The sequence below is a fragment of the Lolium rigidum genome, chromosome 1, assembly GCF_022539505.1.
Source record: "Lolium rigidum isolate FL_2022 chromosome 1, APGP_CSIRO_Lrig_0.1, whole genome shotgun sequence".
In the NCBI taxonomy this organism is placed as follows: Eukaryota; Viridiplantae; Streptophyta; class Magnoliopsida; order Poales; family Poaceae; genus Lolium; species Lolium rigidum.
The window spans coordinates 99324141-99346741 of NC_061508.1; the positions used below are offsets into that span (position 1 = coordinate 99324141).

The 22601-nt window shown below is 41.1% G+C and overlaps 1 pseudogene; it reads left to right on the top strand.

The window, feature by feature from the left end:
* The first annotated feature begins 864 nt into the window (after window positions 1-864).
* LOC124701628 lies at window positions 865-21765 on the top strand (annotated as a pseudogene).
* Window positions 21766-22601: the final 836 nt, after the last annotated feature.

A 22601-nucleotide genomic window follows, 5' to 3' on the forward strand; every position in this document is an offset into this window, starting at 1 on the left:
CCTATTTCGAGGAGTCCAAATTAGCTTCCATTGCCTTTATAGTGAGTAAAGGGTTTTTTTCGTAACCATGGATTTTGGTTATGGAAAGATGAAAATTGTAGAGCATAAATGCAGGTATGTTCGGTTGGTGCCCAAAGTAGCTCACTTTGCAGATCCGTATCCAATGACTAGTAAGCAAAGGCTGAAAGGCACATGATCATTTACCAAAAAGTTGGCAAGGAAATTCTTGCCCAACGTTGGTTGGGCTAAATGTGGCGTCAACCAAACATAGGCAGAAAGTTTGCTCGTACTCTTGCAAGAATTAGCCTCTTACTAAGACAAACATACTTTGCAAATCATTAACCTCCTGACAAGAACAAGAACATGGTAGGGTGATTTCCAGAAGGAAAGTAAAGACGAAGCCCACTGTGAGCAAGTCCGTATCCCAGTCGAAAAAGGCGTCGCGTCATCGTGACAGGTGGGTCCCGCCGACCAGCCTCACAGAGTTGGGTCAAATAGGCCCACATATCATATTTTCTCTTTTTTTTCACCCCACCCCGTCTCGTCTCCCCTTCTCCTTCCCCTTCCCCTTCCCTCCGACACGACCCGACCCGGGAGATCCTCCAGTCCAGATCAACCCGCCTAGGGCCACGCTCCCACCCAACCCACCGCCCATGGCCGAGGTCGCCGACGCCTCCCGCCGCGCGACCGCCGGGGCCTCCGACTCCCCTCCCCCATCCGCCGCCGGCGGCAGCGGCGACCGCAAGCGCGGCCGCTCCTCGCCCGTGCTCCCGCCGCCGCCCCCCGGCGCGCCTCCGCCGGGCGCGCAGAACAAGAGGCAGCGGCCAGAGGGGGGCGGGTTCGACCGGCGCCGCCTCGGCGGTGGCGGGCAGGACGACAGGAGGTGAGAGCCCTTGGAAAGTTCGGTACTAGCAAATCAGAGCTTGCTTGGATCCTTGTTTGTCGAGATCGCTCGTTGCTGGCTGGAAACGTGGTCTTAGATTGGGTTAGCCGCGTTGGTTAGAAGAACTATAAGCGATGACGATGCATGCTGCTAACTGTGGTTTCAAAATCGGGGCTAAGCGGGGCGAAGGGGCCGGGTATGGTTATGGTTTCGCAGTTGCTAGGTTTTCCCACTCGAAGCGCATTGCTTCGCCATACTGCAACTTTGAGAGCTTTCTGTGGTTCCAGTATTTAGTTTCTGATGAATACCAACAACACCGTGAATATCCTTAGGTACCTCTATACATACTGACTGGGTTTACTAGCTAACTTTAGTGCCTGTGCTTTGTTTTGATTGGGAAACTGCGATTCGTTAAATTAACGAGCATAAACGAATGAATTTATCCGATGGTTAGGGTGTGTCTACCAGCGTCTTGTTGTGTCCTAGCAAGTTGCTTTGAGCGCTGCTGTGCCTGCAATTCTAAAACTGTTGAGCTTTGTTTCCCAGGTTCGGGAATGATCATGGTGGCCAGGGTCGACACAACAACCGTGGACCAGGTATGCATTAGTGGAGGAGGGGTTGTGCATTATTCACTAATTATCATTTGGTACAAGCCCTGTTAGATATTAAACCCACTAATTATCATTTGGTACAAACCCTGTTAGATTTTAAACCCACTAATTATCATTTGGTACAAACCCTGTTAGATTTTAAACCCACTAATTATCATTTGGTACAAACCCTGTTAAATTTTAAACCCTAGTAGTTCCAAGTTCCAATTAGATTGGAAGTCTAGCTCAAGGTCCTTTGTCTCGTGATCTTTGTCAAGACTTTTGAGGAAGCAATACTTAGTGTAGTCATCGGACTGAACACTGAAACAAAGCAAAGTCAGGTCATGCTTTTGTACTGTTTATCCTAAAAGACTAGCAAACTGAGAAGAGAAATCAATTAAAAAATGTGTCAGGATATATATGGATGTGATTCTTTGTTAATGATGTGCATTTTCGTTTGCTTCCAAAATTTTATATAGACTGGCATGATTCTGGGCGTGGTGGATGGAACGAAGGCTCGGGCAACTCTCGTAGGTACGTATTTATACCCTCCGTTGCAAAATGTAAGGTGCCCAATCATGCCAAGGGTTAAGTTAGACCACAATCGGTCATGCAACACAAAAGTTACATAATTCAATTTGTATTCAAATGCGTTTTCTAAAAATGTCAAATAACTCTTATTTTACTGGTCTAGTCGGTGGTTAGATTTAAATCTTCGGACACGGTTGCCTTACATTTTGCAACTTCCATTTTGTATGGTGCACGTTCAAAGTAGTTTAAGTGTTTAATTATACCTACTAAGATGAAATAATTACGAGACTGGTTACATGCTTTGCATTCTGTTTCTTTACAAATTTCAGTACCTCTTTAGTCTTAGTTGGTTCATAAGAGCAACTGAGCTTGTCATACTTTGGAGTAGAAAGATTTCAGTATACGGCATGCACTTGGAGTACTTTTGTGCAAGCATTATAATGAAAAATATTACTGTCTATGCATAACCTGAACTAAATACTAGTCAATATTGAGTGATAAAAGGAGCAGCCATTGCTGCAAACCATCTGATGTAATACACACTTATGTAAAGTTTCTTGATTCACTTTTGAGTAATAGAAAATGATGCAGTCATCATGAATCTCTTGGACAGCTGTGTATGATTCTGTGATTTGTGTAAAGGGGTTACTTGCTTTGGTTTGACAAAGTTTTATGAATATAACTAAACATTTCCAGAAGTCCATAGGCTAGAGAAAACAAGTACACCATCTCATTCAAATATAAAAAGCACTATCTTGTGCCTAGTTAGCCCCCAACTGTGATCATGTTTTTGAAATTATAGAAACTAATTTGGACATTATGGGTGAAATCAGCCGATGAGTAAACTATAGGGATGACTAATGCTTATTTTTCCTTGGATATATTTGTTAGTACTTGTGATTCCTTTTCCTTATACTGACACGACAGACATTGATGCTCTACAGGGAAGGCCTGATGTCTTACAAACAGTTCATGCAGGAGCTTGAAGATGATGTTTCACCTGTTGAAGCTCAACGCAGGTGTTCTATGCTGAATCATTTTTCTTTCTGGCAGACTTATATTTCAACTACAACATCAATCTCTATTAAATGTGATAAAAGTATAATTCTGTTGTGCACAGTGTACTTTCAGTATGGTTGATGTGAAATATAATTTGACATTTCCGCTCATTTTACTAATCTTAGATATGAGGAGTACAAGTCAGAGTACATTACAACTCAGAAGAAAGCTTACTTTGCCCTTCATAAGAATGACGATTGGTAATACCTTTTCTTGGATTACATCCTTTTGATGTGCCATGTAATGACCAATTTTCTTCAGAACATTTTACTGATCCACTTCTTGGTTTTGTTGTAGGTTGAGAAACAAGTACCATCCTACTAACCTTGAATCCGTTATGGAAAGGTTTGCCATTAACTTAATATACTTGCACTATAATGTAGTGAGCTATCTTATGACGAGTCCATTTAAGTGGTAATTATATTTTCTTCTGTTTCATGAGCAGAAGGAATGAACTTGCAAGAGCTACTGCAAATGAATTCTTCCAAGATTTGCAAAGTGGAAGTTTGGACGTGTAAGATGCTAATCCTCCTTCACGATCCACGGCTTCCTACTACCCCCCTCTCCCTTTGAAAGTGAGTGTGTTTCACCTTGTATTTTTCCCACCATGCAGTGGTCCAGGATTAACGAGTTCTGCAGCGCACAAATCTGGAAATAATGACGTGAATGCCAATGGAAAAAAGGGGAAGTTTGGAAAGGGTCCTGATGATTTATACTATTCTGCTCCTAAGGCTCATCCAGTTAGTTCTGAGCCTCGAAGAATTAGCATTGACATTGATCAAGCTCAAGCTCTCATCTGTAAACTTGATTCTGAGAAGGGTGTTGAGAACAATGTTCTATCTAGTAGTGATGACGACAAAGCAGACCGGGGATCACATGGTTCAATGGGACCAATTGTGATAATACGGGGCGCGTCTACTGTGAAGGGTCTTGAGGGTGTTGAGCTGCTGGACACTCTTGTCACCTATTTGTGGCGTATCCATGGTGTGGATTATTATGGCATGTCTGAGACAAATGAGCCGAAAGGCCTAAGGCATGTGAAAGCAGACTCAAGGACGTATGATGGGGCTAGCTCAAATACAGCTGAATGGGAGGAGAAACTTGATTCATTCTGGCAAGACAGGATTCAAGGTCAGGATCCATTGGAAATATTGAAAGCAAAGGAGAAGATCGATGTAGCTGCTAGTGAAGTGTTAGATCCATATGTGAGGAAAATAAGGGATGAGAAGTATGGATGGAAATATGGTTGTGGAGCCAAGGGCTGCACAAAGCTTTTCCATGCTTCTGAGTTTGTCACGAAGCATCTCAAACTCAAGCATACTGATTTTGTGGTGGAGCTGACTGCAAAAGTGAGAGAGGATATTTATTTTGAGAACTATATGAAGTATGTCTTCTGCATATTCGTCCCTTTCTAGTGAACTTATTTTTCACATTGCAAAACGATGATGTGGTATTTTATCTTGAATGCAGTGATCCCAAGGCGCCTGGGGGAACGCCGATCATGCAACAATCTGCTCCAGTAAGCCTCATTGCGTGCTGTATATTCACTTGCAAATTGGCAGCAATTTTAGTTCATGTCTATTTGCTTGTATTTTGCCAATTTTACAGAGGGAAAAGGGCAGACATCGGCCTCCAATTGAGAGTCGGCTGAGAGATGAACGTGGCCAAAGATTTGACAAAAATGTTGATTCATCAAACCATGATGGATCCAGTGAAAACCCTGACGATCCAATGTATGATTCTTATGGTGATCCGGCTGTGAATGGTGACTTTCCAGCAGATGCTCCTCCAATGCTGGTGCCTGTGCCTGGTGCTGGGTAAGTTTGCAGCTTCCTTTTATTTTTTGCACAAGGATATACTCATTGTTGTTTCATTCTCATTGCAGCCCACTAGGACCTTTTATCCCTGCACCACCGGAGGTTGCAATGCGTATGTTGAGGGAGCAGGGCGGGCCACCACCTTTTGAACCGGCTGCTGGTCCGCGTCCTAGGAAAGCAGGAAGGGGTGGTGGTCCCCCAATGGGTGGTCCATCACCAATGCTCAATGCTCCTTTTCCTCCGATGCATGATCCTCGTATGCAAGATCCCCGTAAAATACGAAGGTTAATACTTAAATCTCAATCCTATAGCTCCTGTGTCTCCTAGGCTGTCCTTGCCAAAGAATATAACTAAATTGGTTTCGACATTCTGATACATTGTTAGCAAAAAGTCTGCTGAATTTTGAATAGTAGTATAATCACTATCCCTGGAATTAGGGGTGGGCACAAAATCCGATGACCGAAAACTGAACTTAAAAGACCTAGACCGAACCCAAAAAGACAGATACCGGAAAGACCGATAAAAAATTGGGTAGCTGATTTTATAGACCGAAGTTAGTTTGGTCAATTCGGTCATTAGTTCCCACTAACCGAATAGACCGAACTGACCAAACTTTACATGAGACCGCCACAATCTCCAGAACTTTGTGAGCTACATCAACTGTGGTATTTTTGTATGTTGATCAAACTGCTATGGCGTGGTTTTATTTTTTGTTTTGTATTGTTGAATGCTTTATTCCTACCAATTGATAATAATATATGCATTATAAATGCCTAAAATACAGCTGAAATGCTCCCATTTTTTACGAAACAATGTCCCAGTTTTGTGTTGACAACATCACCACACTGTTCGGTCATGACCGAACCTGAATTATTAGGTACCTGAATTTGTCGGGTAGTAAAACTAACAAGTATATTTTGGTCTTCATTTCTAGAGGACTGAATTTTAAATAGACTGAAATACAAAGAACGAATTGTCGGTCATGACCGAACGCCCACCCCTACCTGGAATTTTCCTTGAGATCATTATGTTGTTCAACATGTTGATGTCCATATTATGATACGCTTTGCTACCTCATTTGAGGCGATCAACAATTATTTTCGGAACCATTCGGAGTCCGTATTCCTTAGAAAATATGACCAACATCACAAAGGGTTGCATTAAATTAAGCATCTGCAGTTTCCATGCTAGAGAATTTTTTTTGTTTGCAAAGCAGTTGCCCTGTACACATTTCATTGTTACACATGTCGTTTCACTTCTTTTGGTTTAAAGATCACTTTTCACTACTGCATGTCTGGGTTACAAATTTTATGCCTCTGAATGAACAGTGTCCCTTCTCATTGGAAGATGTAAACATTGTTCCTTGTAGACATGGTTATCAGTATACAGTTTCAAGTTAGCACTGCCTCCAGATACTGATTCTCTTTCACATGTTTCCACGGTGCTTGCAGCTATCAAGATCTCGACGCTCCTGGAGATGAAGTGACAGTTTTGGACTACCGGAGCCTGTAGACGTGTCGCTGTACGATCCTTGACTCTTGGAAACCTTGGGCTATGTCATCACCACGACAAGACCTCGCCCATCCTTTAGATTCACCGTGGAGGAACACGGACAAGGCGTTATGTTTCTTGAGCTATGTTATACTTTCGGTGCTTCTCAAATGAACCACATGAAACCGAAGAAACTGGAAAGACTGGTGCGTGCGTGTGTGTATTTCAAGCAGGATTTATAGCGCTTCATTTTTCCCCACCTAGTTAGCACAGGTCCGCTGCAAGCTAGCTTGCTGTATCCAGAACTCCACTGTGTTAGGCAGTCTTGTAACTTATACACGCAAATGGTTGGTAGATGTAACCCCGTGGTCTGAATTTGTTCCGATACGTTCCAGCCTGTTATGTTTCAGACTGATCTGGGAAGCATGTGCTTAAAATATCTCATCGTGGCCTAGTGTGACCACATACTAACGTGGGATATCATCTGGCTCGCCCGCCCGCCCAGCTAGATGCTACGGAGTTTGCTTCTGTTTGCCCGTCCAGCAGCAGCAGAAACGGCAATGATATCCAACAAAGTTTGGAGGCAGAGCACGCTCGGACTGTCAGACTTGACGGCTGGTCCACGGATCGACTCGTCCTCGTCAGCGACGGGTCACTGCTGCTGCACGCCTGCACTGGTGAGCGTGTAGTGTGTAGACCAGATTCTTGGGGCGCAGCGATGTGTACTAGTACGGCGGATGCAAAATACAAAATAGCGACGTGGACTTCGTCGTTTCCTTGTGTACTTCCCAGAATCCCAGGCCTCGGTCTCTCTTCTTACTTTACTTCACTGTAGTTTCAAGTGGATCCGCAATGGATGGAGCTGTCCATCGGGGAAAGGGCAACCGATTCCACGTTCCTAGCCGACGAATTCCTGTTGGAAGGTGACAAGCAGCTCGTGACTAGTTGCCCACCATAGTAGCCACTTGACCCGGATGGCCGGATCCATCGTATCCTGTGGCATTCTTTGTGCGCGGCGACTACGGCGCCCTCTAAAAATAACTAGTGTGTTTTCGAGCTTAATAAAATCGTCGGTAATTTCATTGCTGATCTCTACGTAGAAGGACCGAGTTAGGGTCGACGACACCTGTCCGCATAGGATTTCGCCCCATGGAACACTCGTCCATTCTCCACGCGCTCCGCCTCCCACCCCTCTGAATCGCCGTCGTCGTTGCCTCCTCCCCCGCTTTGCCCACTGATCCAGAAACTGCCACCGTTGCCAACGCCGACACCTCCACCATTTCGCATTGTCGGGTTGCTGAACCTACCGTGGGCATCGACGTCTCCCCCAGCTCCCACCACCTACCGCCCACAAAAGGTGTTCGGCGGATTGCCACACTGGACAACGATGACGAGATGATGGAGCATTTGTTCATCCAGGAGGAAGCCAATGCCACCGCCGAGCGACAACAACAACTACTGATGTTGGCCAACCTTGTCTGCCTTCGCCAGCACTTGCTCGTCGCCAGTGTGCCTCAGCATGGCGGTTCAAGGGTTGGGAAGGCGCCGAACAAGGACCGGCATCGGCAAGCCCGACGCACTGCTTGACTCCGACTACTTCGCCGACAACGCAACACATATGTCAACAGATTTTCAGCGCCGACTTAGGATGAACAAGGAGCGATTCATGAAGATTGTGTTTGGCGTCAAGGATCCGAGTATGATTCATATTTCATGTGCAAGAAAGAGTACACCGGCTTCTGGGGATTCTCATCAGTTCAGAAGTGCACGGCTGCTATGCGTTAGCTTGCATACAAAACTCCCCCAAATGCAGTCGGTGATTATCTAAGTCGAGATGCTTCGAGACTGTCTACAGATTTCGCGGGGCAGTGGTTTGCACTTTTTGGGCTAGACTATTTGAGCATTCGTGTGTGCAAAGAGGAAACGTCGCATGATTCATTGCAATTTATTTTTGTGTATGAATAATTTTATTTATTTATATCAACTATTTTATGTGAAATAGTTTGTGTGTTTTAATACTGTAAAGATATTGTTTGAATTGTTAAAACTATGCAAAATATTGTAATTTGATATAAAAAATTACAAATGTAGAGGCCGACGTAGAAGGTGCGTCGGTGTGGAATGAACCTTCCCTAAACTAAGGACCTCATACCGGCACGCCCCATATAGCAGCTGCGGACGCACCTGCCGGCGCCTATTTAGAACGCACCGATGGAGATGCTGTGAGTATGACTGCTATCTCCCCCTGAAGTATTGTGGTTCCACCATGTAGTAACAAACCAGGAAGACAACTTAAAAGACACACTATTGTAGTATCGAGTTATATGTCTCCAATGTCAACTAAGACTCGTCCTGAGGTTTCTGAACTGTGGTGTTGAACTTATCTTAGCATATGCGGCGAAGAAACATAATACAGAAGTAGACGAAAACTGTTAGCCGAAAAAATAGACAAAGCTACTAGATCATCTTTCTTTTGCAAGAGGTAACAATTATGCATGCCTTTTTCCACCGAGCCGAGCTAGCACAGCACAACACGGCATGAAATCATCAAACCTTTTTCTGGACGTTAACGTCCTAAATAGACCAGACGTACTGGAGTGGTCGGTCGCATCCGGCCGTCCGCCCCTCGATCGGACGGCTCCCGGAGCCCCTTTTTTTCTGTTTCCATTTCAAACGGCGCAGTCAGTCCCTCGCCCGCCGCGCCCGCGCCAAACCTCTTCTCCGATCCGAGCCTCCCGCGCCGCGCCGAGCCGCGACGAAGGCTGACGGATGGGCCCCACCACGTTACCGAGTCCAGGGCGGCACGAACTGGGCCTCCACCAGCCCTCAGCTGGCCCCACGTGGCAGCGGGAGAGAAGCCTCGCAGCTTCGCGGAAGCTTCGCGCGCGCCCAACAGTCTCCCTCGAGAACCAGTCCCGATTCCAGACCGAAATCCGTGGCGCAGAGCAGGAAAAAACAAATCTCCCAGCTCCGCGCACACGCACAACGCGCGCGCGAGCACCAGTGGCGAAGCCGCAAGGGAGCTGCTGCGACTGCGCCGGTGGAACCTTCTAGAACCTTCGCGGCTGCGCGCCGGAAGGTGAGGCGCCTGCCTGCGGGAGCCGCCCGATCGAGTCCGTGATGGTTTTGGTTTTGTCTGAGTGCTCATATGTGTGTATGTGTGTGCGTGTGCAGGGTGGGCGGCGGCGGCGTCCGGTTTTCGCCCCTGGTTGGTGTCATCTCTCCTGCTGCGGGCCCTGCGCTGGAGGCGGCGGCGGGGGTCGTCTGATTATTGCGCGGCATGGCGATGGGGAGCTCGCCGACGCCGCCGGAGATCCGCTCGCCGGAGCAGGACAGGGCGGCGGAGGATGCGGCGGCGGAACAGGGCGAGGAGGAGCAGTTCGACGACGCCTTCGACATACCCCACAAGAACGCCTCCCACGACAGCCTGCTCCGGTGGAGGGTACGGGATCCTCCGCTCGCCCTTTCCTTGTCCGCTGCCAGGCTGCGATCTGTCGTCATCCTGGCGTCATCTCGTCGTGGCCGGAAATGGGGCCAGGACGTGGTGCCAATTATTCTCCGAGGAGGAACGGGGGTGGAAGTAGTCAAAATACTACTCACTCGTGTTTTTTTTTTCCCTTCTGGTTTGGTGGATATACTCTGCAGTAGTGTATCTACATGCCATTGATTGGACCGATAATTTGCATGCTTGGTTCATCTTCTGTCTACCTTTCTTGCAACTGAACCGATTGGAGTCTGTTTGCTGGCACATTACCCTTTCTACTGCCGGGCACATTCGCAGAGTGGCCTGGGCACATACAACTTCTCTTTATCGCAAAAAACTTCTCATGAAACAGCCAACATAAGCAAAATACTAGGAACAGAGGTCTATCATGCCTTCGTGCGAACAATAACAATTTATGTGGTTTTCATGGATTTATGTAGTTCATGTATTGAGGATATTTATGAAAGGAAGCAAACCGCAACACCTCTGCTACACCTGAACAAAAACTTAATTACATAATAGATGTAAGCTGGGGTCATTGCAATTTGTTGTGGTTACAGGTGGGGGGAGTTTGCGATGGACACTGTACAAATGTGAACCGTACTTATTGTTGAGTTATTATAAATATTGGCTATCTTCTCCTTGCAGCAAGCAGCTCTCGTGCTGAATGCGTCACGCCGATTCAGATATACTCTCGACCTCAAAAAGGAGGAAGAGAAGGAGATGATAAGAAGAAAAATCCGAGCGCACGCACAAGTGATACGGGTACCGTGTTGTTTTCCACCCTACTTTCTCTTAGTCTGTCCTTCTTTTTGTTCATTCTAATTTTGAATTCTCCAGGCAGCATTTCTTTTCAAAGAAGCTGGAGAAAAAGATATCAGAGGTACCATTTCATTACCATTAACCTCTGTTTTAGTGTTCATTATTAGTAAAATTGATCTTTGATCTCTGCCTTTGTTTCAATTCATCGCATCAATTTTTCCCTTAAATATTGATGAACAGAGTGTGCAACATGCTATATTTATGGATGACACTGATCCACATGGTAGAATTACTTTGATTTTTTCTGTTGCCTTCCTAGTCTGCATAAGAGCTTCTTTAGCGAAAATGTCCCAAATGGTCAGTTATATGCAAAAGCTAAGAAACAAAGTTGTAGTCTAATTAGGGAGCTTATTTATTTCGTACAATGCAGCCACTATCTTTATTTATCTTATTACCAGCTTATCCTTCACAATCCACATTTCCCTCATCCTTTTCCTCATGTTATTATTTCCTTTTCACTTGTTGCTTTCTCAATGGTTGTCATTTCCGTTTATACTTGCATTCAATAAATCTTTCTGTTATATTTGTGCTTATTTTGCATACATTTTTAATCAATATTCTTGTGCTATTTGTTCTTCATTTGAGCAGAATCTTGTACTGGTATAAAACCTGCAACAGCCTCTCACAGTTTTCCAATTGAACTGGAAAAGCTTACAACTTTAAACAGAGATCATGATAGTCTTGTTCTTCAGGAGCTTGGAGGAGTAAGTTAATACCGAGCTAGAGCTTTAAGCTTTTCAACCTTGTCGCCTGCTTCTGTTCATTTGTCTCTAAACATACTCTTCTATTCAGGTTGAGGGACTGTCAGGTTTATTAAAGAGTGATTTAGACAGGGGAATTAATGCGGCTGAGGATGAATTGTTACAAAGGAGGGATGTATTTGGAGCAAATACATATCCACGCAAGAAAAGAAAAAACATTCTGGTATAACTTTTGTATGTTATTTCTGCAAGTAAATTGCACAAGGTCCATCTTGCAAGTTTTACTGTTTTAGCCACCTGCAATTTCAAGTTGCTAGTGGGACACCTGTTATCTTCGTTATTTATATAAGTTCTCTTGATATTTCCTTCTTGTTGTGTATGCTTTTCTGCTCTGCCCGAGCAGTGTTAAACTTTGCATTTACATGAAATTTGTATTTTGTGTAAAAATGCATGCACTGAACCAGTTCACCCAAAAACCTAAACTGATGGGAGAGGAGGGCAATGCATTTATACTTCAACATTTTGGCATGGGTTTCTTAGGAAACTCTAAAGTTAATCTTGCCTATTAGAAAGTCGATAACAAATAGGTTGTATGGAACTTTTTTTTTCCTTACAACATCAATTTCAATGCTTCAACATATTTGATGTCAAACTCTAACAATACTAAATTCTGATATTGCAGCGTTTTATATTCGATGCATGCAAAGATTTAACTCTCATCATTCTAATGGTAGCTGCTGCCATATCTCTGACGTTGGGCATGGCCACAGAGGTATTTTATCTCTTCATTTACTTGTTTACTTAGATTATCCTTTCATTCTCTGTCAGATTCCTTGGCTATGGTCGTATTCATTGGCCATGGTAGTTTTGAACTTCAACAGTTGGCATGCTTTAAGTATTTTGTAAAACTGCGAACGAGTTGATAGTGCAATGATAACGACACGTGTATGGGGTGTGGCCGATCCGGGTTCAATGCCTGGAGTTTTTTGAGTATAGATATAACTGCTTTTTTTGTTATTTCTTATTTAGGGCGTTGAGGAAGGATGGTATGAGGGTGGAAGTATTTTCTTAGCTGTTTTTCTTGTGATACTTGTTACAGGTAATTAATTTGAGTTTGTGCATTGCCTATTATTTTACTTTTTTTTTTGCTTTCAGCCTTAGCTTTTTATGATCTTATTTGTTTCTTCATTTTTTTTATCTATCTAGCAACCAGTGATTACAGGCAATCACTTCAGTTTCAACATCTGAATGAGGAGAAACAGAACATACAAGTGGAGGTGAGCATGATCATTTCAAAATATATTTTGGCGCAGTTCCAGATATGAACTGTCACTCATTGGTTTCATTCCTGATTTGCTATCTCTTTTAACTAGGTTCTTAGAGGTGGTAAAAGATTTCGAGCTTCAATATTTGACATTGTTGTTGGTGATGTCATTCCCCTCAATATTGGTGACCAAGTAAGATGGTATATTATTTGTCAACTCTGTTTCTCTTTTCACCCGAGAATAATTTGCTTACAGTCATTATTTTGTATTTAGGTTCCTGCTGATGGTATCCTGATATCTGGCCATTCTCTTGCAATAGATGAATCAAGTATGACCGGGGAATCAAAGACTGTGAGTTTATGGGAAACGTCTCACTTATCTCAATGACTCAAACATGTTTCTCTTTTTTTTGGCGGGGGATTCAAACATACCTCTTCCTTTTTCATGATGAGGCACCTTTTTAGGTTCGCAAAGATCAAAAGGCTCCGTTCTTGATGTCTGGTTGCAAGGTTGCAGATGGCTATGGGTCTATGTTGGTGAGTACCACATTCTTGAGTGTTTCAGCAACATGTTAGGTTAATTACTGTTTTCTGTGTCACTTAATATTACCTTATTAATGGTTAAACTGTATAGTTTGTAATATTTATTTATCAACTTTGCCTATACAAAGGTCACAGGTGTGGGTATCAATACAGAATGGGGCCAATTGATGGCTAACCTTTCTGAAGATAATGGCGAAGAAACCCCATTGCAGGTTAATCTTTGTTCAGGTTCATTTATATTCTTGTATGAGTGAATACTGACGTGATCCTTTCAACCATGGAGTAGGTGCGCTTGAATGGTGTTGCTACTTTTATTGGCATGGTGGGTTTGTCCGTAGCTGGTGTTGTGCTTGGTGTGCTTGTGATAAGGTATTTTGCATAAAATACAGCAACAACAAATGTACTCTTTATAACCACCTTGTACTGAATAACAGATATTTTACTGGACATACCAAGAATCCAGATGGGACTGTTCAATTCCGGGCTGGAACAACTAGTGCCAAACAAGGATTTATGGGGGCAATTAGAATTTTGACAATTGCGGTATGTAATTTTAATCTAATACGTATACAGCTAACATTTAATAGTATATCATCTTTTCCTGACCCTTATATTGTGTAATATTTATCCATAGGTAACCATTGTAGTTGTAGCTGTGCCCGAGGGACTTCCATTGGCAGTAACATTGACGTACGCTTCTCCTTATTATGCAAATTACTTGGAATGTTCAGTTACATGACTATCTGTTTCTTTGGTTTCAGACTTGCGTATTCAATGCGAAAGATGATGAGAGACAAGGCGCTGGTAAACAAAGATCCTATTTCTGTACAAAAACATTTCCATGATAGGAGATTTTATTATCCTTATGTTTTTATTTAGGTGAGGCGGCTCTCATCTTGCGAAACAATGGGATCAGCAACTACAATATGCAGTGATAAGACGGGGACTCTCACCTTGAATAAGGTCCGTGGGGTCAATTTCTGGGGCTTGGGCCATGAAGTGCATTTGAAGATCTGTCATGATGCTATTCTAAGTCCCAATGTGCTGCCCTGACAGGATGCTACTTCTTTCCATTTAATATAAATCCTGGAACATGCCTGTCAGCACCACAACCAAAATTAACCAAAAACAACCCAGTTCGGGCTCAGGATCTTTGGGTCCTGACAATACATTTCTTCATCTACACTAGCATATCTTCTGCTAATGCTGTCTTTCTGGCTTTTCATTCATCGTATCACCATAATTTGTTTGGTAATCCTTACATTATTGATTATGTAGATGACAGTTGTAGAAGCACATTTCATTGGAACAAAGTTGGATCCCTGTGATGATGTTAAGGCAATCTCAAGAAGTGCAGCAGCACTGCTCATTGAAGGAATTGCACAAAACACCACAGGAACTGTATTTTTGCCAGAGGTATAGAAGCTTTCTTTCTTTCTTTTAATACTATTAGAGGTACCTTCATTATCCACTGTTCAGAAAAATCGATAGCATACTTGTCACCAACATTTAATGGAACTCCAGCTACTCTTGATTTAATTGAATAGTTCAGCCATCAAGTTATGACTGGTTACAACTACTCCATAAAGTTTATCTATATTTATGTAAGCATAATGATCCATAATGATCCATAATGTTCTATTGTTATTTTTGAGGTATCGTAGAGAGCTGGTTATAGGTCAATTGCCCCATCCTATCCTTGTTTTTCTATTTTTTCCAGGAGTACTGTTGCTTTTATTTTAAGAATAGAATATAGAGTTTATTCTGTACTAATCACCTGGGAGTAGTTCTTGAAGATCCGACTATGTTTGAAATATTAGTGGTGAACTCTGAACACAGAGCAACTTGCCTCAACCAGTGTAGGGAGAGTGCTAAGTGTCAACAACTTTCATATATGAGTTGCTATGTTGTTTCCGCACAATTTCATCTGTTCTTGCTTGATGCATAGGATGGGGGAGCTGCTGATGTTACAGGTTCGCCTACTGAAAAAGCCATTCTTTCTTGGGGCCTTAAGGTATGACTGATTTTTCTTCATACTTGGTATCTATTATGAGCTTCTTTTGTTGACTTAGGCCATCCACTTTGCACAGATAGGGATGGATTTCACCGATGTCCGGTCAAAATCTTCAGTTCTTCATGTATTTCCATTTAACTCAGAGAAGAAACGTGGTGGTGTTGCAGTGCAGGTAATAAACACATTTGTATCTAAAATCATTGATATATCTAAATCCCTGAATTTGATGAGTCACTGGCAAGTTAGTTCTGGAATTAGGAGCATTTGTTCTGATTACAGCATTAGAGGAGTGTTCTTGGCCCTCATGTCTTTTAATATGCAAAGATCTAGAATTTGATTTACGCATCGTGTCTGTTGTGTTGATAAAAACTTCTGTGTCCTATTATTTCGTATCCTCGTTTTGCTTCATGTTACCTCATTGATATTTGGTTACTGTAATTTCAGTCAGCTACTGGGGTCAACGTCCATTGGAAAGGTGCAGCTGAGCTAGTGCTATCATCTTGCAAAAGTTGGCTTTCTCTGGATGGTTCAGTTCAACCAATGGGTGTTCAGAAGGTAACTGACATTCATAACTTGCCACCTGCTTTATTTCTGATGCGGTTTTTAAACTTTGAAATGTTTGCAGCATAATGAATATAAGAAATCGATTGAAGACATGGCGAAGAGTTCACTAAGATGTGTTGCTTTTGCATATTGTCAATGTGAGATAGAAATGATTCCCAAGGAAGACATAGCTGATTGGAAGTTACCTGAGGAAAACCTGACTCTGCTTGGTATCGTGGGTATAAAGGTTGGTTCCTGTTGCTCGGTAGATTCACTTTCATATTGATTGTATCTGTAATTTGAGTTTTGACACAAATATTGACTGTCACTTCAGATACATAGCCATGTATATAGTGTTCTATTCCATGCTCTTTTGTGTTGGGAACATAGGATAATCAGTTACTCAAAGATCTATGATACCCCGATGCATCTATTCAGATATACAGATTGTATATGGCTAATCTGATTAATCTCAGAAGAAAAACTGATTGTTCCTTTCTTCATGGAGATTATTATCATTGTATCATGGGGCATTTGTATTAGTAAGAATAATGTAATGTTGAAGAATTAGAGGCCAACCTTAATAGGGAATCTTCTTGCATGAATTCCGCAATAGAATTTTAAAAGAAACATGTCCCAACTGTAGAGATTGGATAGAGCCACAACATTAGTTTTTTTTAATCTTTTAATCCCTTTTATTAATATCAAAGTTTCAGGGGGAAATTCTTCCAGAGTTTTCGCTCAAAAGATAACCTGTCCATGCTCTCTGGCTTAGCTAAAACATGAAATATACTACTACACACCATAGCTATCTCCAAAATGATTCATCACCTTCTGTTTATACTAGCTGTCATAACTGATAAGCATAATTTCTGTAATGTACCTCCTAGGAGGCGTGTAGCAAATTCTATCTTTTCAATCATATGAAACGCAAAGAGTCCTTTGCGTTTTCTCGAAAAAAAGTCATATTGCGTAGCTTTATGACAACACTCTTCAATTACTTGTGCAGACTCTTTGCGTTTTCTCGAAAAAAAGTCATATTGCATAGCTTTATGACAACACTCTTCAATTACTTGTGCTATAAAATGTTTCTTCTCCTGTAGGATCCATGTCGCCCAGGTGTGAGGAATGCTGTACAATTATGCAGAGATGCTGGTGTAAAGGTATATCTTACTCGTGTGCGTAGTTTTCCTTGTTCTCTTTCTGGGGATCTTTCGCCTCTAATCTACGGTAGTCATCAACAAAGTGAATTGTGAAGCTTAATTTTCCTGGCACTTCTCATGTTCTCAGCTAGGTCTAGTTTTGTAATTCTCATAGTGTTGGCTCATCATGTTTGTCGCCAGGCAAGATTTCTAGCAACAATTTGCCAGTTCTCCTTACTTTCTATGCAATAGCGCTATTCATGTAGTCCCTATGTTCCAAAAAAACAAGGCATATAAATGTAGTCAAAAGTCAATGTTCTCTAAATTTGACCAAACTTATAGACAAATATATGGACATATCTACAATATCTAATCTATAAAAACAGATCCCATCATACTCCCTCCGTCCCACCAAAAGTGTCTCAACTTTTTCAAATTTTGGATGTATCTACCTACTAGATAGTGCCTAGATACATCCAAATTTTGATAAAGTTGAGACTTTTGGTGGGACGGAGGGAGAAGAATAAATTTTCATAGTGTACTTATTCAATATTGTAAACATTGATATTTTGTGTGTGTACATTTGGTTAAATTTAATACGTTTTGACTTGTGACTAAAAATATACGCCTTGTTTTTCAAAACGGAGGTAGTACTTTTTTTTGTTATTTGTTTTCCTTGTGTGGTTATTCAATTGTACAAAAAAGCTAGTCCTTTTTAAGGTTTTCCCTTAAATGAAGATATTCTTTTCTATGTTATCGCCTGAATGATAGTGCTTCTTGTCTTGTATTTATTATTTGTCATGTTCATACATGTAGGTGCGCATGGTCACAGGTGATAACATTGATACAGCTAAGGCAATAGCGTTGGAGTGCGGAATATTAGATGCAAATGGTGTTACTTCAGAGCCGTTTGTGATAGAGGGAAAAGTCTTCCGCGAGATGTCTGAAACTGCAAGAGGAGAGATTGTTGACAAGATAACTGTAACTCTCTTTTCTTGAGTAGCTTCTGTATATGTTATAATGTGCTAAAGTAATAAAGTTAATTGATACTAAACACAATGATGCTTTTGATTTATGTGAAGTCATTTAAAGCGGTGAATTCTTTTGTACAAACTTTGCTTACAAATTGTCTAGGTGATGCTAGGTTCTAGTTTTCTTATTCTCCTCAGTCACTCGTTTTCATTGAAGTTCCTGACATTCTTCTGATTGTTCCACACCTGATTAACTTTGAATTTCAGGTCATGGGAAGATCATCTCCGAATGACAAACTTTTGCTTGTCCAAGCTTTGAAAAGGAAAGGCCATGTTGTAGCTGTCACTGGTGATGGCACAAATGATGCTCCTGCATTGCATGAGGTGCCACGTGTAACTCATGATAAACTATTAGTGGTCATTTCTTATGTTTCAGAGCATATGTTTTATTTTTTTATGTAATGTTTGATTTCTTTTATAGGCTGATATAGGTCTTTCAATGGGCATATCAGGGACTGAAGTTGCTAAAGAAAGCTCTGACATTATAATCTTGGATGATGACTTCACATCTGTTGTCAAGGTTAGTGAATTTGACAATTTTATTTGAAGAGATCTTTGTAATGAACGATAACTGAACTCAGTAATCAGCACGGCGGTTTTCTTCTATAACAAACTGGCATGGTCCTTTGATGGGATACTATCAAAGTAACCTGCCAGGCTGTGCTTTCATGCTTTGTGCTAATTGCTATCAGTTCCATCGCAAACAAATTCCATCAGCTGGTACAATGAGTACAGAGTAGAGTCCACAGAGAAGCTTATACATGCTTATACATGTTCTGATCTGCTGCCTTATGCTGCTCATTCAGCTTTGACACGTCAAGACTTAAACAGTGTATATGCAAAATCCTTCGTAGATCGTGCTTAGGCCCAAATTCCGGTGACTCTATTTTTTCCTAATTGAGATTTTGTACACTTATACCTTCAATCTCTTTCTCTTACAGGTTGTTCGCTGGGGACGCTCTGTCTATGCGAATATTCAGAAATTCATCCAGTTCCAGCTTACTGTTAATGTTGCTGCACTTGTGATTAATGTTATTGCAGCTGTGTCTTCTGGTGACGTTCCTCTAAATGCTGTTGAGGTTCGTACTTTTCCTTTCTTTTCGCAAATATTTTGTAATTTCTAATATTTTCATTATTGCCATTGCTTCTTTGTTTGTGCATAAATAATATGGTAAAATCTCTGAACTGTAATGTTCAAACACTTAATATTCCAAGACTGGCTCTCATGTATTTATTGTCCCTTTTATTTTGCAGCTTCTCTGGGTGAACCTTATCATGGATACACTGGGGGCTCTTGCTTTAGCAACTGAACCCCCAACAGACAACCTTATGAAGAGACAACCTGTTGGTCGAAGGCATGTAATATTACCCTACCTATCGAGAGTACTGCATTGCATGTTTCATAGAATGTATTTAACTGTTTTTACATAATTACAATATTTCCACTATTTTCTTCTTCAGGGAACCCCTTGTGACCAATATTATGTGGAGAAATTTGTTTGTCCAGGTTGAATTTGTGTGGCCCACTTGTATTCCTGCATCATAAAATTGTTATTTTATATTCTTCTCTTCTAATTTATATGGATTTCTGCGCAGGCCATTTACCAAATAGCAATCCTTCTTATCTTCAATTTCTCCGGAACAAAAATTCTGCGGCTGGAGAACGAAAGTCCAGATAGGGCCGAGAAAATGAAGAATACATTTATCTTCAACACCTTTGTATTTTGCCAGGTTGATTGTCTGTTTTATGATTCTATAATTTTAACAGAATGTTATGCTGAATTCTAAAGTTGCTCTTTAGAATGATCAATATTGACATTTAATTAATCTAAAAAAGTGACATTAGTTTATCGTCTGAAATAAAGTGCCCCTTCATTTAAACTTATAGTTACTCCATCGAAAAGGATATATCGGTGTAAGTTGCATTATACAGATTTTATTGGACTTGACATGGAGCTGCTATGACATAGGATAATATCTAGCTAGCCTGTATCTAACCTAACATAGAGAAATTAGTTAAAGAAGTTGCCACTTATGCTTTATAGTGTGACCATGTAACATTCCAATAGTTTTTGCTATTTCAGCATTTGTGCATATCAACTGAAGTCTCGTCAAATAAAATTACTCTAGTATTTAAAAAAATTCTTCAGAATGTGAAAATTGGGATGCCCTTATTGCCGGTTGTTGTGTGCACATATGTTTGGGATTTTTTTTTTAGGTGAAGCATGGGAGGATGATGTATCAAAAAGTTGGTTCAACCAATTAGTTACTGCCTTTACAAACCTGAACTAGCTTTCCTTAGATCAGCTACTTCAATTGCTAGGTTTAAGAGTTTTCAAGACTTGGGAATAATTTAAGTTTACTTCTAGTTCTAGCTCGTACTGCTGTTAGTTGCCTTACGTTCTTGTATCTCTTCAAACCAGACAAAGCTGGAAACCCAGAACATTGCTTCACCTGGGGAAAATGTCGGAATATTGTTGATGTTCTTGTCTTGATAATTGGTCGAGGATTAGTTTCAACCACATAGTGACTAGCAGTCTGATGCTGATTTTAGGACCTTGACTGCACAATTCTGCGAGCTTGTCCAAGTCGTGGTACTCCCACTCATTTGAAGTACACTATCCGTGTGCCTGTTATGATTCTAATTATGTAATCTTACCGGCACAAAAATTGATAAATTAATCACTTCACAGTCTACTTAGAAATATTAAATTTTATTTAGCTCTGAACAAATTTTAAGTTTTATTTAGCTCTGAACAAAGGTCCCTGTAAAACTTGATGTATATACCAGATTTTCAATGAGTTAAATGCACGGAAACCTGAGGAGAAGAATGTCTTCAAAGGAGTGACAAAGAACCACCTCTTCATGGGAATAATTTGTGTAACTACTGCATTTCAGGTAACAAGACATCCATTGTTCTTTACACTTATGTTCTATCACCCTTATCCATGAAATGCTGATAAAGTTGCTCTCCGCTTTGGCAGATACTAATAGTTGAATTCCTGGGGAAGTTCTTCAAAATTGTGAGACTTAACTGGACACTATGGTTTGTTTCAGTTGCTATTGGCCTCGTAAGGTATAAACTTCAAAATTATCCATTATGCAAGGTTTTAAATCAGCACGTTATTGATCATTGGAAGGTTTTATTAGTGTATGCCATCTAGTTATTTTTATGAATCTCGATGCCGTTTGTCCTCATTTTGTTTTCAACTTATTTGAGGTTCATATTAATTTGCACTTGAGACATTACTAGGCTGTTGTTAACATCTGACTTTAAAATGCATTTATCGACATCCACATATACACTATCGAAGACTATTCAACTGTAATCCGATTATGGGCATTCGGTGAATTTTAACATTTCCTATGTTTCCAGTTGGCCCTTGGCTTATATGGGGAAATTTATCCCTGTTCCTGTAAGACCTCTGCAGTCCTATTTTAAGCGTGTTCCTTGTTGGAGATCATCACGCCGAGGTAAGTCTCCACACATATTTACTACATAATGGTCTGCGTTAGTGTTCCAATCAACTGACAATTCACTCTGTTCTGTAACACAGACGAAGAGGAAGGTGGCCAGGGCTAAAAATGCAGCAAATTATTTAGTGTAAATAGACATGGGTCCACCAAAGAAGGGGATGCTAAAACTTCCTCTCCTAGTATTACCGCAGAAATGATTGATTTGCAGATGTCTATTAACTACGGAAATGCCACATTTTTTGTGCAAATAAGTTTGTTAGCCCTAGGACATACATTGTAGGCATATTGGATCCTTTGTGGCTTTTCCACTTGTTTCTTAGGATAGTAAATGGAGCAAGCAATAATAAAGATTTGAGGGTGCAGGTTATAACAGTGACTGCTGTCTTCTCGTACGGGATAAACAGAATGCACCAGTTCGAAACCCGTATAGTGCTCACGAGCTTGTGGTGCACAGAATGTATCCTGTGCGCACCAAACCTTGTGGTAAGCAAAAGCTCAGATAAGAATCCTAACAAATCTTAGATTTTTTACGACATGTACAAAATTGATGTAGAAATTTAAAGCACAACATGGAAAAATTAATGAATCTGAATATGATAATGTTTATGAATCCAGTATGTAGCCCAATATTCTCAGCTTAATTATTTTATGCTTTCTTTTTACGTTAGTGAAAGTGTTCTTGAATTCGGGTAAACAATAACTTCGATGCACCAGGTACATTTACTTTTCTAATTACGCTTTGGTAGCCAAATAACAAAAATGTCTGGGAAAAATTTGAAGAAAAATATATACTATATTTGATTGTAGTGTATTTATTATTTAATGTTATTTCACATCCGATTTTGATCCTACATGCCAAGAAATGAAGAATAAATTTATAAGTTCAAGCTAACGACCAGGATTTGCTGCCAGGCGAAAGGAAAAAAAAATGTAGTGTCTGTTTAAGATTGTGGTGTGTGATGAAGGAATGAAACATGTTGTGTTTGTTTAAGAAATTGTGATGAGTGATGAACGCAACCTGGCTCTTCCAGTAAGCCAGGCAAGGGAAGGGCTAAAGTGGTAGTCATAAAGCTACATATGAGGAGATGTTAAATATTGAACTTGAACAAACATGCCAAAACCTCATTTTGATTAGTTTGGGATGCTGCCATCTTTGAAGTGCAGTGATGAGAGAGAAACCATTTTGATAAGTGAATTGCAGTGACTTG